The sequence below is a fragment of the Octopus bimaculoides genome, chromosome 3, assembly GCF_046866305.1.
Source record: "Octopus bimaculoides isolate indiv1 chromosome 3, ASM4686630v1, whole genome shotgun sequence".
Taxonomy (NCBI): Eukaryota; Metazoa; Mollusca; class Cephalopoda; order Octopoda; family Octopodidae; genus Octopus; species Octopus bimaculoides.
The window spans coordinates 131263923-131278269 of NC_142930.1; the positions used below are offsets into that span (position 1 = coordinate 131263923).

The 14347-nt window shown below is 36.7% G+C and overlaps 8 non-coding genes across 8 annotated transcripts; all 8 read right to left on the minus strand.

The window, feature by feature from the left end:
• Positions 1-234: 234 nt before the first annotated feature.
• Trnak-cuu (transfer RNA lysine (anticodon CUU)) lies at positions 235-307 on the minus strand. Its single transcript has one exon. It is a non-coding gene; the product is annotated as a tRNA-Lys (tRNA).
• Positions 308-1467: 1160 nt separating this feature from the next.
• On the minus strand, positions 1468-1540 carry Trnak-cuu (transfer RNA lysine (anticodon CUU)). The gene has a single exon. It is a non-coding gene; the product is annotated as a tRNA-Lys (tRNA).
• Positions 1541-3993: 2453 nt separating this feature from the next.
• Trnak-cuu (transfer RNA lysine (anticodon CUU)) lies at positions 3994-4066 on the minus strand. The gene has a single exon. It is a non-coding gene; the product is annotated as a tRNA-Lys (tRNA).
• Positions 4067-5226: 1160 nt separating this feature from the next.
• On the minus strand, positions 5227-5299 carry Trnak-cuu (transfer RNA lysine (anticodon CUU)). The gene has a single exon. It is a non-coding gene; the product is annotated as a tRNA-Lys (tRNA).
• A 2453-nt stretch (positions 5300-7752) lies between these two features.
• On the minus strand, positions 7753-7825 carry Trnak-cuu (transfer RNA lysine (anticodon CUU)). Its single transcript has one exon. It is a non-coding gene; the product is annotated as a tRNA-Lys (tRNA).
• A 1160-nt stretch (positions 7826-8985) lies between these two features.
• On the minus strand, positions 8986-9058 carry Trnak-cuu (transfer RNA lysine (anticodon CUU)). The gene has a single exon. It is a non-coding gene; the product is annotated as a tRNA-Lys (tRNA).
• Positions 9059-11501: 2443 nt separating this feature from the next.
• On the minus strand, positions 11502-11574 carry Trnak-cuu (transfer RNA lysine (anticodon CUU)). Its single transcript has one exon. It is a non-coding gene; the product is annotated as a tRNA-Lys (tRNA).
• Positions 11575-12734: 1160 nt separating this feature from the next.
• Positions 12735-12807, minus strand: Trnak-cuu (transfer RNA lysine (anticodon CUU)). The gene has a single exon. It is a non-coding gene; the product is annotated as a tRNA-Lys (tRNA).
• Between the last annotated feature and the right edge of the window lie 1540 nt (positions 12808-14347).

Genomic DNA, 14347 nt, shown 5'->3' on the forward strand with positions numbered 1-14347 from the left:
GTGCTGGTGTGTTTGCGTCCCCGTAACATAGCGGTTCGGCAAAGAGACGGATAGAATAAGCACAAGGCTTAAATATTAAGCTCTGGGCGGTTGATTCATTCGACTAAAAATTCAAAGTGGTGCCCCGGCATGACCGCAGTTTGATGACTGAAACAGGCAGAAGATAAAAATATATAAAATCAAGTTTATCTGAATAGATTTTCCATAGGATTCAGAACCAGCAAAAACATATTGCGCCCAACGTGGGGCTCGAACCCACGACCCCGAGATTAAGAGTCTCGTGCTCTACCGACTGAGCTAGCCGGGCCGATCAGTTTCTTTTATTCACTGATAATTACTTTCTTTATTACAAGTTCATAGAACTGAAGTGCTCACTAGAATAGCTGTCAATAATGACGGCGGTTGTTTTACTAAACGCTCTGATGATTACAACATTTCATCTTCGATTTTTCCAGTCGGAAGTATTTTCCAAAATGTGCATAGAATTTGTTAATGAGAGTATGAGGATGTAAATTAGATTAGATTTCGAAGTTGTATAACTTGACATCCTGAACAAGATTCATCTTGAACACTAACAATTATTTCTGTAAGATTGTGATTTTAATAAGGTATTTTCTTTATTCTATTTATTTATTTACTTACTTACTTATTTATTTATTTTCGCTCACTGCATTAACTATCTTACTAAACTTTGTGATGATTGCAAAAGTTTGTCTTCAATATGTAAATATTCGATGATATTGAAGATACACTGGGATACACTGATTATTGACTCGAAATGGTGACAAACAGTTAAGTTAAAACCGCTTAATATTTGTGTATGTGGTATAACCTTAAACAAGTGATAAATTCATACCACAGAATATCATTTAATCTCTCACCTTGATATTTCTAGGAAACAGTTTATTCCCCCACTTATTAGTTTAAGTTGCTTATTTTACGAAGCCCATAAGGTTGTTTTCGGCGGGATTTGTCCTCAGATTATAAAGAGCATCAAGTAATATTGCAACGCATTTCCCAAAGCCATAAAAACTCTGCCAAGGAACCAACTCTTCATTTCTAACATAGACACAAGATCTGACGTCTGGGGAAACACAGAAGTAGATTAAATGGATCCTATTATTTGACTGGTATTAAATTTTATCGACCATAAATGTTTCAATCGATTGAAATAGTGATAATCCACCGCTTGAGGGGTTCTTAACGAAATCTGTGACATTAGCGAAATATCATATATAATGCGGTTACCTAAAGAACAACAACGTTATTCACGATTACCCAGTAAATTAAACGAACTGAGGAACCGATTTCATATTTTCATTAGGAATTAATAACACTAATTACAAAATAGTTGAAATTAGTTTTTAAATAATTATTAAATAATATACAAGTATTATCAAATAATATATTAATGTAAAATAGCTAGCAAAATGTTCTTTTTATTAAAAAAAAAAGAAAAATGCATTTCGCCCAACGTGGGGCTCGAACCCACGACCCCGAGATTAAGAGTCTCGTGCTCTACCGACTGAGCTAGCCGGGCTGCCGATGTATTTACGACATAATAATTTTGAAGTTTATGACAATGTAATAGACCTGAAAGTGGATTTTATCTTTTATCGTTCACTTGTTTCAGTTACTAGACTATGGCCATACTGGAGTACCGCCTCGAATGATTTTAGTCGAACGAACCGGCCCCAGTAGTTTTTTTTTAATTATTCTATCGGTGTCTTATTGCCGTACCGCTAATGTTACTGGAACGCAAGCACACCAACACCGGTTGTCAAACGGTGATGGGGTACAAACATAGACACACACACACACACACACACACACACACACACACACACACACACACATAGATATATATATATATATATATATATATATATATATATATATATATATATATATGAGACCATTTTTTCAGTTTCCGTCTAACAAATTTACTCAAAGGCTTTGGTGGGCACGAGGCTATAGTAGAAGTCACTTGCCTAATGATTAACATGATCAGTAGTTTTCACTTTGAAGGAACAAAAAGATAAAGAGAATTTTCGTGGATTTGAACTCGAAAAACGAAATTAAAATGCAGCAGTCCATTGCCCTACGAAAGTAATACATTCACGGAAGATTCAGCCTGACGCGAAATTCCGTAATGCGAAACAAGTATTCCTATTGATTTTCATGTTATAAAGTGAGATGCATTCGAATGAATTTTTTAGTGGGGAAAAGCAACTCATTCAGTTCTATACATAAAAATAACAACTTGTAAACATACAAAATATAATACGTATGCATAAAAAACATTTGCAGAGAAATGAGTTAGGAAATAAGCTAGGCTAGCAATTTCGTGGTAGGAATAAGTCGATTACCAGTTGAACACTGGTGTTCAACTGGTACTTATTTTATCAACCCGAAAGGATGAAAGGCAAAGTCGACCTCGGCAGTATTTGAATTCAGAACGTAAGGACAGACGAAATGCCGAAAAGCATTTTTGTTCGGCGCGCTGACGATTTTGCCAGCTCGACGCTCTAACAAGTTCGGAAACAATCCTTTCTACTATCGGCACAAGGCCTGAAATTTTGGCAGGGGAGGGGAAAGCTAGTCGATTATATTGACCTCAGTATTCGACTACTATTTATTTTATCAACAGCGAAAGGATGAAAGGCAAAGTCAACCTCAGCGGAATTTCAAATCAGAACGTAAAGACAGACGATATGCCGCTAAGCATTTTGTCCTCCGTGCTAACGATTTTGGCAACTTTTTGCCTCTGTTATTTATAATCAAAATAATCCTCTGCATATTTATAATACTAAACGTGGATCCTTCTGTTTGGCTCACACTTTTCACTTCCTTTAATTTTGCTCCAATTGATTTCAAGTTTGCTCTATTGATATAGTTTTGTATTCTAATTACGGAAATGAGGTTCAGTTTTGCCATAAATTTATAAATAAAAATTTAATAGCTTTTAAATTTTGAAATTGGTGCTTGATTCCATAGTAGCAAGCCAAGGTGCAGTCTGCTTGTCACTGCACGGATGTTGATTACAATAGCTGTGTTCGTGAAATATGTGCTTAGAACCTGCCCCACAACCCATTCAGATTGGCGGTCCTGAGAAGATTGTTGAGAGAGACGAAACAATTTTCTCAAGACTTAAATAGTTCCGAGGAGGAATTCTACATGAGCACTGGAGTGTGTCGCCAAACCAGCCATGTTTGTCTTTAAGCGATGCCATGTCGGAATCGTGACACACAGGAGGAATGCATACGTTAGTTTGATTCTACCAGGAATCACAATTTTCAGTAACTTGGAGAGGACCTACTCTCACATTCCTGAAATTGATGGTAATAATTTTCACCATAGAACAGTGAACAAGTTCATTATGTTTATTAACTCGAAAGATGGAACCCACACGCAAAAAATGTAAAGCAACTGGACACCGGTAAAAGGAAGTAATAAACGACGTTGTGGCTCTTACTGTTCTGTGGTTGACTCGTACTTTCGTTGTAAGCACCGCATGTAATTTTTATGTTTATATTCTTCGCTGTGTGATAAGAAGCTTGTTTCCCAACTACACAGTTCCAAGTTCAGTCTCACTGCGTGGCTCCTTGGGTAAGTGTATTCTACTATAGCCTTGGTTCTACCAAAGCTTTGTGAATGGATTTGGTAGGTGGAAACTGAAAGACGCCCGTCGTGTGTGCGTGTGTGTGTGTGAGTGTGTGTGCATCTTATTGTCTGTATTGTGCCACCGCTTGGTAACTGGTGCTGGTGTGTTTGCGTCCCCGTAACATAGCGGTTCGGCAAAGAGACGGATAGAATAAGCACAAGGCTTAAATATTAAGCTCTGGGCGGTTGATTCATTCGACTAAAAATTCAAAGTGGTGCCCCGGCATGACCGCAGTTTGATGACTGAAACAGGCAGAAGATAAAAATATATAAAATCAAGTTTATCTGAATAGATTTTCCATAGGATTCAGAACCAGCAAAAACATATTGCGCCCAACGTGGGGCTCGAACCCACGACCCCGAGATTAAGAGTCTCGTGCTCTACCGACTGAGCTAGCCGGGCCGATCAGTTTCTTTTATTCACTGATAATTACTTTCTTTATTACAAGTTCATAGAACTGAAGTGCTCACTAGAATAGCTGTCAATAATGACGGCGGTTGTTTTACTAAACGCTCTGATGATTACAACATTTCATCTTCGATTTTTCCAGTCGGAAGTATTTTCCAAAATGTGCATAGAATTTGTTAATGAGAGTATGAGGATGTAAATTAGATTAGATTTCGAAGTTGTATAACTTGACATCCTGAACAAGATTCATCTTGAACACTAACAATTATTTCTGTAAGATTGTGATTTTAATAAGGTATTTTCTTTATTCTATTTATTTATTTACTTACTTACTTATTTATTTATTTTCGCTCACTGCATTAACTATCTTACTAAACTTTGTGATGATTGCAAAAGTTTGTCTTCAATATGTAAATATTCGATGATATTGAAGATACACTGGGATACACTGATTATTGACTCGAAATGGTGACAAACAGTTAAGTTAAAACCGCTTAATATTTGTGTATGTGGTATAACCTTAAACAAGTGATAAATTCATACCACAGAATATCATTTAATCTCTCACCTTGATATTTCTAGGAAACAGTTTATTCCCCCACTTATTAGTTTAAGTTGCTTATTTTACGAAGCCCATAAGGTTGTTTTCGGCGGGATTTGTCCTCAGATTATAAAGAGCATCAAGTAATATTGCAACGCATTTCCCAAAGCCATAAAAACTCTGCCAAGGAACCAACTCTTCATTTCTAACATAGACACAAGATCTGACGTCTGGGGAAACACAGAAGTAGATTAAATGGATCCTATTATTTGACTGGTATTAAATTTTATCGACCATAAATGTTTCAATCGATTGAAATAGTGATAATCCACCGCTTGAGGGGTTCTTAACGAAATCTGTGACATTAGCGAAATATCATATATAATGCGGTTACCTAAAGAACAACAACGTTATTCACGATTACCCAGTAAATTAAACGAACTGAGGAACCGATTTCATATTTTCATTAGGAATTAATAACACTAATTACAAAATAGTTGAAATTAGTTTTTAAATAATTATTAAATAATATACAAGTATTATCAAATAATATATTAATGTAAAATAGCTAGCAAAATGTTCTTTTTATTAAAAAAAAAAGAAAAATGCATTTCGCCCAACGTGGGGCTCGAACCCACGACCCCGAGATTAAGAGTCTCGTGCTCTACCGACTGAGCTAGCCGGGCTGCCGATGTATTTACGACATAATAATTTTGAAGTTTATGACAATGTAATAGACCTGAAAGTGGATTTTATCTTTTATCGTTCACTTGTTTCAGTTACTAGACTATGGCCATACTGGAGTACCGCCTCGAATGATTTTAGTCGAACGAACCGGCCCCAGTAGTTTTTTTTTAATTATTCTATCGGTGTCTTATTGCCGTACCGCTAATGTTACTGGAACGCAAGCACACCAACACCGGTTGTCAAACGGTGATGGGGTACAAACATAGACACACACACACACACACACACACACACACACACACACACACACACACATAGATATATATATATATATATATATATATATATATATATATATATATATATATATGAGACCATTTTTTCAGTTTCCGTCTAACAAATTTACTCAAAGGCTTTGGTGGGCACGAGGCTATAGTAGAAGTCACTTGCCTAATGATTAACATGATCAGTAGTTTTCACTTTGAAGGAACAAAAAGATAAAGAGAATTTTCGTGGATTTGAACTCGAAAAACGAAATTAAAATGCAGCAGTCCATTGCCCTACGAAAGTAATACATTCACGGAAGATTCAGCCTGACGCGAAATTCCGTAATGCGAAACAAGTATTCCTATTGATTTTCATGTTATAAAGTGAGATGCATTCGAATGAATTTTTTAGTGGGGAAAAGCAACTCATTCAGTTCTATACATAAAAATAACAACTTGTAAACATACAAAATATAATACGTATGCATAAAAAACATTTGCAGAGAAATGAGTTAGGAAATAAGCTAGGCTAGCAATTTCGTGGTAGGAATAAGTCGATTACCAGTTGAACACTGGTGTTCAACTGGTACTTATTTTATCAACCCGAAAGGATGAAAGGCAAAGTCGACCTCGGCAGTATTTGAATTCAGAACGTAAGGACAGACGAAATGCCGAAAAGCATTTTTGTTCGGCGCGCTGACGATTTTGCCAGCTCGACGCTCTAACAAGTTCGGAAACAATCCTTTCTACTATCGGCACAAGGCCTGAAATTTTGGCAGGGGAGGGGAAAGCTAGTCGATTATATTGACCTCAGTATTCGACTACTATTTATTTTATCAACAGCGAAAGGATGAAAGGCAAAGTCAACCTCAGCGGAATTTCAAATCAGAACGTAAAGACAGACGATATGCCGCTAAGCATTTTGTCCTCCGTGCTAACGATTTTGGCAACTTTTTGCCTCTGTTATTTATAATCAAAATAATCCTCTGCATATTTATAATACTAAACGTGGATCCTTCTGTTTGGCTCACACTTTTCACTTCCTTTAATTTTGCTCCAATTGATTTCAAGTTTGCTCTATTGATATAGTTTTGTATTCTAATTACGGAAATGAGGTTCAGTTTTGCCATAAATTTATAAATAAAAATTTAATAGCTTTTAAATTTTGAAATTGGTGCTTGATTCCATAGTAGCAAGCCAAGGTGCAGTCTGCTTGTCACTGCACGGATGTTGATTACAATAGCTGTGTTCGTGAAATATGTGCTTAGAACCTGCCCCACAACCCATTCAGATTGGCGGTCCTGAGAAGATTGTTGAGAGAGACGAAACAATTTTCTCAAGACTTAAATAGTTCCGAGGAGGAATTCTACATGAGCACTGGAGTGTGTCGCCAAACCAGCCATGTTTGTCTTTAAGCGATGCCATGTCGGAATCGTGACACACAGGAGGAATGCATACGTTAGTTTGATTCTACCAGGAATCACAATTTTCAGTAACTTGGAGAGGACCTACTCTCACATTCCTGAAATTGATGGTAATAATTTTCACCATAGAACAGTGAACAAGTTCATTATGTTTATTAACTCGAAAGATGGAACCCACACGCAAAAAATGTAAAGCAACTGGACACCGGTAAAAGGAAGTAATAAACGACGTTGTGGCTCTTACTGTTCTGTGGTTGACTCGTACTTTCGTTGTAAGCACCGCATGTAATTTTTATGTTTATATTCTTCGCTGTGTGATAAGAAGCTTGTTTCCCAACTACACAGTTCCAAGTTCAGTCTCACTGCGTGGCTCCTTGGGTAAGTGTATTCTACTATAGCCTTGGTTCTACCAAAGCTTTGTGAATGGATTTGGTAGGTGGAAACTGAAAGACGCCCGTCGTGTGTGCGTGTGTGTGTGTGAGTGTGTGTGCATCTTATTGTCTGTATTGTGCCACCGCTTGGTAACTGGTGCTGGTGTGTTTGCGTCCCCGTAACATAGCGGTTCGGCAAAGAGACGGATAGAATAAGCACAAGGCTTAAATATTAAGCTCTGGGCGGTTGATTCATTCGACTAAAAATTCAAAGTGGTGCCCCGGCATGACCGCAGTTTGATGACTGAAACAGGCAGAAGATAAAAATATATAAAATCAAGTTTATCTGAATAGATTTTCCATAGGATTCAGAACCAGCAAAAACATATTGCGCCCAACGTGGGGCTCGAACCCACGACCCCGAGATTAAGAGTCTCGTGCTCTACCGACTGAGCTAGCCGGGCCGATCAGTTTCTTTTATTCACTGATAATTACTTTCTTTATTACAAGTTCATAGAACTGAAGTGCTCACTAGAATAGCTGTCAATAATGACGGCGGTTGTTTTACTAAACGCTCTGATGATTACAACATTTCATCTTCGATTTTTCCAGTCGGAAGTATTTTCCAAAATGTGCATGGAATTTGTTAATGAGAGTATGAGGATGTAAATTAGATTAGATTTCGAAGTTGTATAACTTGACATCCTGAACAAGATTCATCTTGAACACTAACAATTATTTCTGTAAGATTGTGATTTTAATAAGGTATTTTCTTTATTCTATTTATTTATTTACTTACTTACTTATTTATTTATTTTCGCTCACTGCATTAACTATCTTACTAAACTTTGTGATGATTGCAAAAGTTTGTCTTCAATATGTAAATATTCGATGATATTGAAGATACACTGGGATACACTGATTATTGACTCGAAATGGTGACAAACAGTTAAGTTAAAACCGCTTAATATTTGTGTATGTGGTATAACCTTAAGCAAGTGATAAATTCATACCACAGAATATCATTTAATCTCTCACCTTGATATTTCTAGGAAACAGTTTATTCCCCCACTTATTAGTTTAAGTTGCTTATTTTACGAAGCCCATAAGGTTGTTTTCGGCGGGATTTGTCCTCAGATTATAAAGAGCATCAAGTAATATTGCAACGCATTTCCCAAAGCCATAAAAACTCTGCCAAGGAACCAACTCTTCATTTCTAACATAGACACAAGATCTGACGTCTGGGGAAACACAGAAGTAGATTAAATGGATCCTATTATTTGACTGGTATTAAATTTTATCGACCATAAATGTTTCAATCGATTGAAATAGTGATAATCCACCGCTTGAGGGGTTCTTAACGAAATCTGTGACATTAGCGAAATATCATATATAATGCGGTTACCTAAAGAACAACAACGTTATTCACGATTACCCAGTAAATTAAACGAACTGAGGAACCGATTTCATATTTTCATTAGGAATTAATAACACTAATTACAAAATAGTTGAAATTAGTTTTTAAATAATTATTAAATAATATACAAGTATTATCAAATAATATATTAATGTAAAATAGCTAGCAAAATGTTCTTTTTATTAAAAAAAAAAGAAAAATGCATTTCGCCCAACGTGGGGCTCGAACCCACGACCCCGAGATTAAGAGTCTCGTGCTCTACCGACTGAGCTAGCCGGGCTGCCGATGTATTTACGACATAATAATTTTGAAGTTTATGACAATGTAATAGACCTGAAAGTGGATTTTATCTTTTATCGTTCACTTGTTTCAGTTACTAGACTATGGCCATACTGGAGTACCGCCTCGAATGATTTTAGTCGAACGAACCGGCCCCAGTAGTTTTTTTTTAATTATTCTATCGGTGTCTTATTGCCGTACCGCTAATGTTACTGGAACGCAAGCACACCAACACCGGTTGTCAAACGGTGATGGGGTACAAACATAGACACACACACACACACACACACACACACACACACACATAGATATATATATATATATATATATATATATATATATATATATATATATATATATATGAGACCATTTTTTCAGTTTCCGTCTAACAAATTTACTCAAAGGCTTTGGTGGGCACGAGGCTATAGTAGAAGTCACTTGCCTAATGATTAACATGATCAGTAGTTTTCACTTTGAAGGAACAAAAAGATAAAGAGAATTTTCGTGGATTTGAACTCGAAAAACGAAATTAAAATGCAGCAGTCCATTGCCCTACGAAAGTAATACATTCACGGAAGATTCAGCCTGACGCGAAATTCCGTAATGCGAAACAAGTATTCCTATTGATTTTCATGTTATAAAGTGAGATGCATTCGAATGAATTTTTTAGTGGGGAAAAGCAACTCATTCAGTTCTATACATAAAAATAACAACTTGTAAACATACAAAATATAATACGTATGCATAAAAAACATTTGCAGAGAAATGAGTTAGGAAATAAGCTAGGCTAGCAATTTCGTGGTAGGAATAAGTCGATTACCAGTTGAACACTGGTGTTCAACTGGTACTTATTTTATCAACCCGAAAGGATGAAAGGCAAAGTCGACCTCGGCAGTATTTGAATTCAGAACGTAAGGACAGACGAAATGCCGAAAAGCATTTTTGTTCGGCGCGCTGACGATTTTGCCAGCTCGACGCTCTAACAAGTTCGGAAACAATCCTTTCTACTATCGGCACAAGGCCTGAAATTTTGGCAGGGGAGGGGAAAGCTAGTCGATTATATTGACCTCAGTATTCGACTACTATTTATTTTATCAACAGCGAAAGGATGAAAGGCAAAGTCAACCTCAGCGGAATTTCAAATCAGAACGTAAAGACAGACGATATGCCGCTAAGCATTTTGTCCTCCGTGCTAACGATTTTGGCAACTTGTTGCCTCTGTTATTTATAATCAAAATAATCCTCTGCATATTTATAATACTAAACGTGGATCCTTCTGTTTGGCTCACACTTTTCACTTCCTTTAATTTTGCTCCAATTGATTTCAAGTTTGCTCTATTGATATAGTTTTGTATTCTAATTACGGAAATGAGGTTCAGTTTTGCCATAAATTTATAAATAAAAATTTAATAGCTTTTAAATTTTGAAATTGGTGCTTGATTCCATAGTAGCAAGCCAAGGTGCAGTCTGCTTGTCACTGCACGGATGTTGATTACAATAGCTGTGTTCGTGAAATATGTGCTTAGAACCTGCCCCACAACCCATTCAGATTGGCGGTCCTGAGAAGATTGTTGAGAGAGACGAAACAATTTTCTCAAGACTTAAATAGTTCCGAGGAGGAATTCTACATGAGCACTGGAGTGTGTCGCCAAACCAGCCATGTTTGTCTTTAAGCGATGCCATGTCGGAATCGTGACACACAGGAGGAATGCATACGTTAGTTTGATTCTACCAGGAATCACAATTTTCAGTAACTTGGAGAGGACCTACTCTCACATTCCTGAAATTGATGGTAATAATTTTCACCATAGAACAGTGAACAAGTTCATTATGTTTATTAACTCGAAAGATGGAACCCACACGCAAAAAATGTAAAGCAACTGGACACCGGTAAAAGGAAGTAATAAACGACGTTGTGGCTCTTACTGTTCTGTGGTTGACTCGTACTTTCGTTGTAAGCACCGCATGTAATTTTTATGTTTATATTCTTCGCTGTGTGATAAGAAGCTTGTTTCCCAACTACACAGTTCCAAGTTCAGTCTCACTGCGTGGCTCCTTGGGTAAGTGTATTCTACTATAGCCTTGGTTCTACCAAAGCTTTGTGAATGGATTTGGTAGGTGGAAACTGAAAGACGCCCGTCGTGTGTGCGTGTGTGTGTGTGAGTGTGTGTGCATCTTATTGTCTGTATTGTGCCACCGCTTGGTAACTGGTGCTGGTGTGTTTGCGTCCCCGTAACATAGCGGTTCGGCAAAGAGACGGATAGAATAAGCACAAGGCTTAAATATTAAGCTCTGGGCGGTTGATTCATTCGACTAAAAATTCAAAGTGGTGCCCCGGCATGACCGCAGTTTGATGACTGAAACAGGCAGAAGATAAAAATATATAAAATCAAGTTTATCTGAATAGATTTTCCATAGGATTCAGAACCAGCAAAAACATATTGCGCCCAACGTGGGGCTCGAACCCACGACCCCGAGATTAAGAGTCTCGTGCTCTACCGACTGAGCTAGCCGGGCCGATCAGTTTCTTTTATTCACTGATAATTACTTTCTTTATTACAAGTTCATAGAACTGAAGTGCTCACTAGAATAGCTGTCAATAATGACGGCGGTTGTTTTACTAAACGCTCTGATGATTACAACATTTCATCTTCGATTTTTCCAGTCGGAAGTATTTTCCAAAATGTGCATGGAATTTGTTAATGAGAGTATGAGGATGTAAATTAGATTAGATTTCGAAGTTGTATAACTTGACATCCTGAACAAGATTCATCTTGAACACTAACAATTATTTCTGTAAGATTGTGATTTTAATAAGGTATTTTCTTTATTCTATTTATTTATTTACTTACTTACTTATTTATTTATTTTCGCTCACTGCATTAACTATCTTACTAAACTTTGTGATGATTGCAAAAGTTTGTCTTCAATATGTAAATATTCGATGATATTGAAGATACACTGGGATACACTGATTATTGACTCGAAATGGTGACAAACAGTTAAGTTAAAACCGCTTAATATTTGTGTATGTGGTATAACCTTAAACAAGTGATAAATTCATACCACAGAATATCATTTAATCTCTCACCTTGATATTTCTAGGAAACAGTTTATTCCCCCACTTATTAGTTTAAGTTGCTTATTTTACGAAGCCCATAAGGTTGTTTTCGGCGGGATTTGTCCTCAGATTATAAAGAGCATCAAGTAATATTGCAACGCATTTCCCAAAGCCATAAAAACTCTGCCAAGGAACCAACTCTTCATTTCTAACATAGACACAAGATCTGACGTCTGGGGAAACACAGAAGTAGATTAAATGGATCCTATTATTTGACTGGTATTAAATTTTATCGACCATAAATGTTTCAATCGATTGAAATAGTGATAATCCACCGCTTGAGGGGTTCTTAACGAAATCTGTGACATTAGCGAAATATCATATATAATGCGGTTACCTAAAGAACAACAACGTTATTCACGATTACCCAGTAAATTAAACGAACTGAGGAACCGATTTCATATTTTCATTAGGAATTAATAACACTAATTACAAAATAGTTGAAATTAGTTTTTAAATAATTATTAAATAATATACAAGTATTATCAAATAATATATTAATGTAAAATAGCTAGCAAAATGTTCTTTTTATTAAAAAAAAAAGAAAAATGCATTTCGCCCAACGTGGGGCTCGAACCCACGACCCCGAGATTAAGAGTCTCGTGCTCTACCGACTGAGCTAGCCGGGCTGCCGATGTATTTACGACATAATAATTTTGAAGTTTATGACAATGTAATAGACCTGAAAGTGGATTTTATCTTTTATCGTTCACTTGTTTCAGTTACTAGACTATGGCCATACTGGAGTACCGCCTCGAATGATTTTAGTCGAACGAACCGGCCCCAGTAGTTTTTTTTTAATTATTCTATCGGTGTCTTATTGCCGTACCGCTAATGTTACTGGAACGCAAGCACACCAACACCGGTTGTCAAACGGTGATGGGGTACAAACATAGACACACACACACACACACACACACACACACACACACATAGATATATATATATATATATATATATATATATATATATATATATATATATATATATATGAGACCATTTTTTCAGTTTCCGTCTAACAAATTTACTCAAAGGCTTTGGTGGGCACGAGGCTATAGTAGAAGTCACTTGCCTAATGATTAACATGATCAGTAGTTTTCACTTTGAAGGAACAAAAAGATAAAGAGAATTTTCGTGGATTTGAACTCGAAAAACGAAATTAAAATGCAGCAGTCCATTGCCCTACGAAAGTAATACATTCACGGAAGATTCAGCCTGACGCGAAATTCCGTAATGCGAAACAAGTATTCCTATTGATTTTCATGTTATAAAGTGAGATGCATTCGAATGAATTTTTTAGTGGGGAAAAGCAACTCATTCAGTTCTATACATAAAAATAACAACTTGTAAACATACAAAATATAATACGTATGCATAAAAAACATTTGCAGAGAAATGAGTTAGGAAATAAGCTAGGCTAGCAATTTCGTGGTAGGAATAAGTCGATTACCAGTTGAACACTGGTGTTCAACTGGTACTTATTTTATCAACCCGAAAGGATGAAAGGCAAAGTCGACCTCGGCAGTATTTGAATTCAGAACGTAAGGACAGACGAAATGCCGAAAAGCATTTTTGTTCGGCGCGCTGACGATTTTGCCAGCTCGACGCTCTAACAAGTTCGGAAACAATCCTTTCTACTATCGGCACAAGGCCTGAAATTTTGGCAGGGGAGGGGAAAGCTAGTCGATTATATTGACCTCAGTATTCGACTACTATTTATTTTATCAACAGCGAAAGGATGAAAGGCAAAGTCAACCTCAGCGGAATTTCAAATCAGAACGTAAAGACAGACGATATGCGGCTAAGCATTTTGTCCTCCGTGCTAACGATTTTGGCAACTTGTTGCCTCTGTTATTTATAATCAAAATAATCCTCTGCATATTTATAATACTAAACGTGGATCCTTCTGTTTGGCTCACACTTTTCACTTCCTTTAATTTTGCTCCAATTGATTTCAAGTTTGCTCTATTGATATAGTTTTGTATTCTAATTACAGAAATGAGGTTCAGTTTTGCCATAAATTTATAAATAAAAATTTAATAGCTTTTAAATTTTGAAATTGGTGCTTGATTCCATAGTAGCAAGCCAAGGTGCAGTCTGCTTGTCACTGCACGGATGTTGATTACAATAGCTGTGTTCGTGAAATATGTGCTTAGAACCTGCCCCACA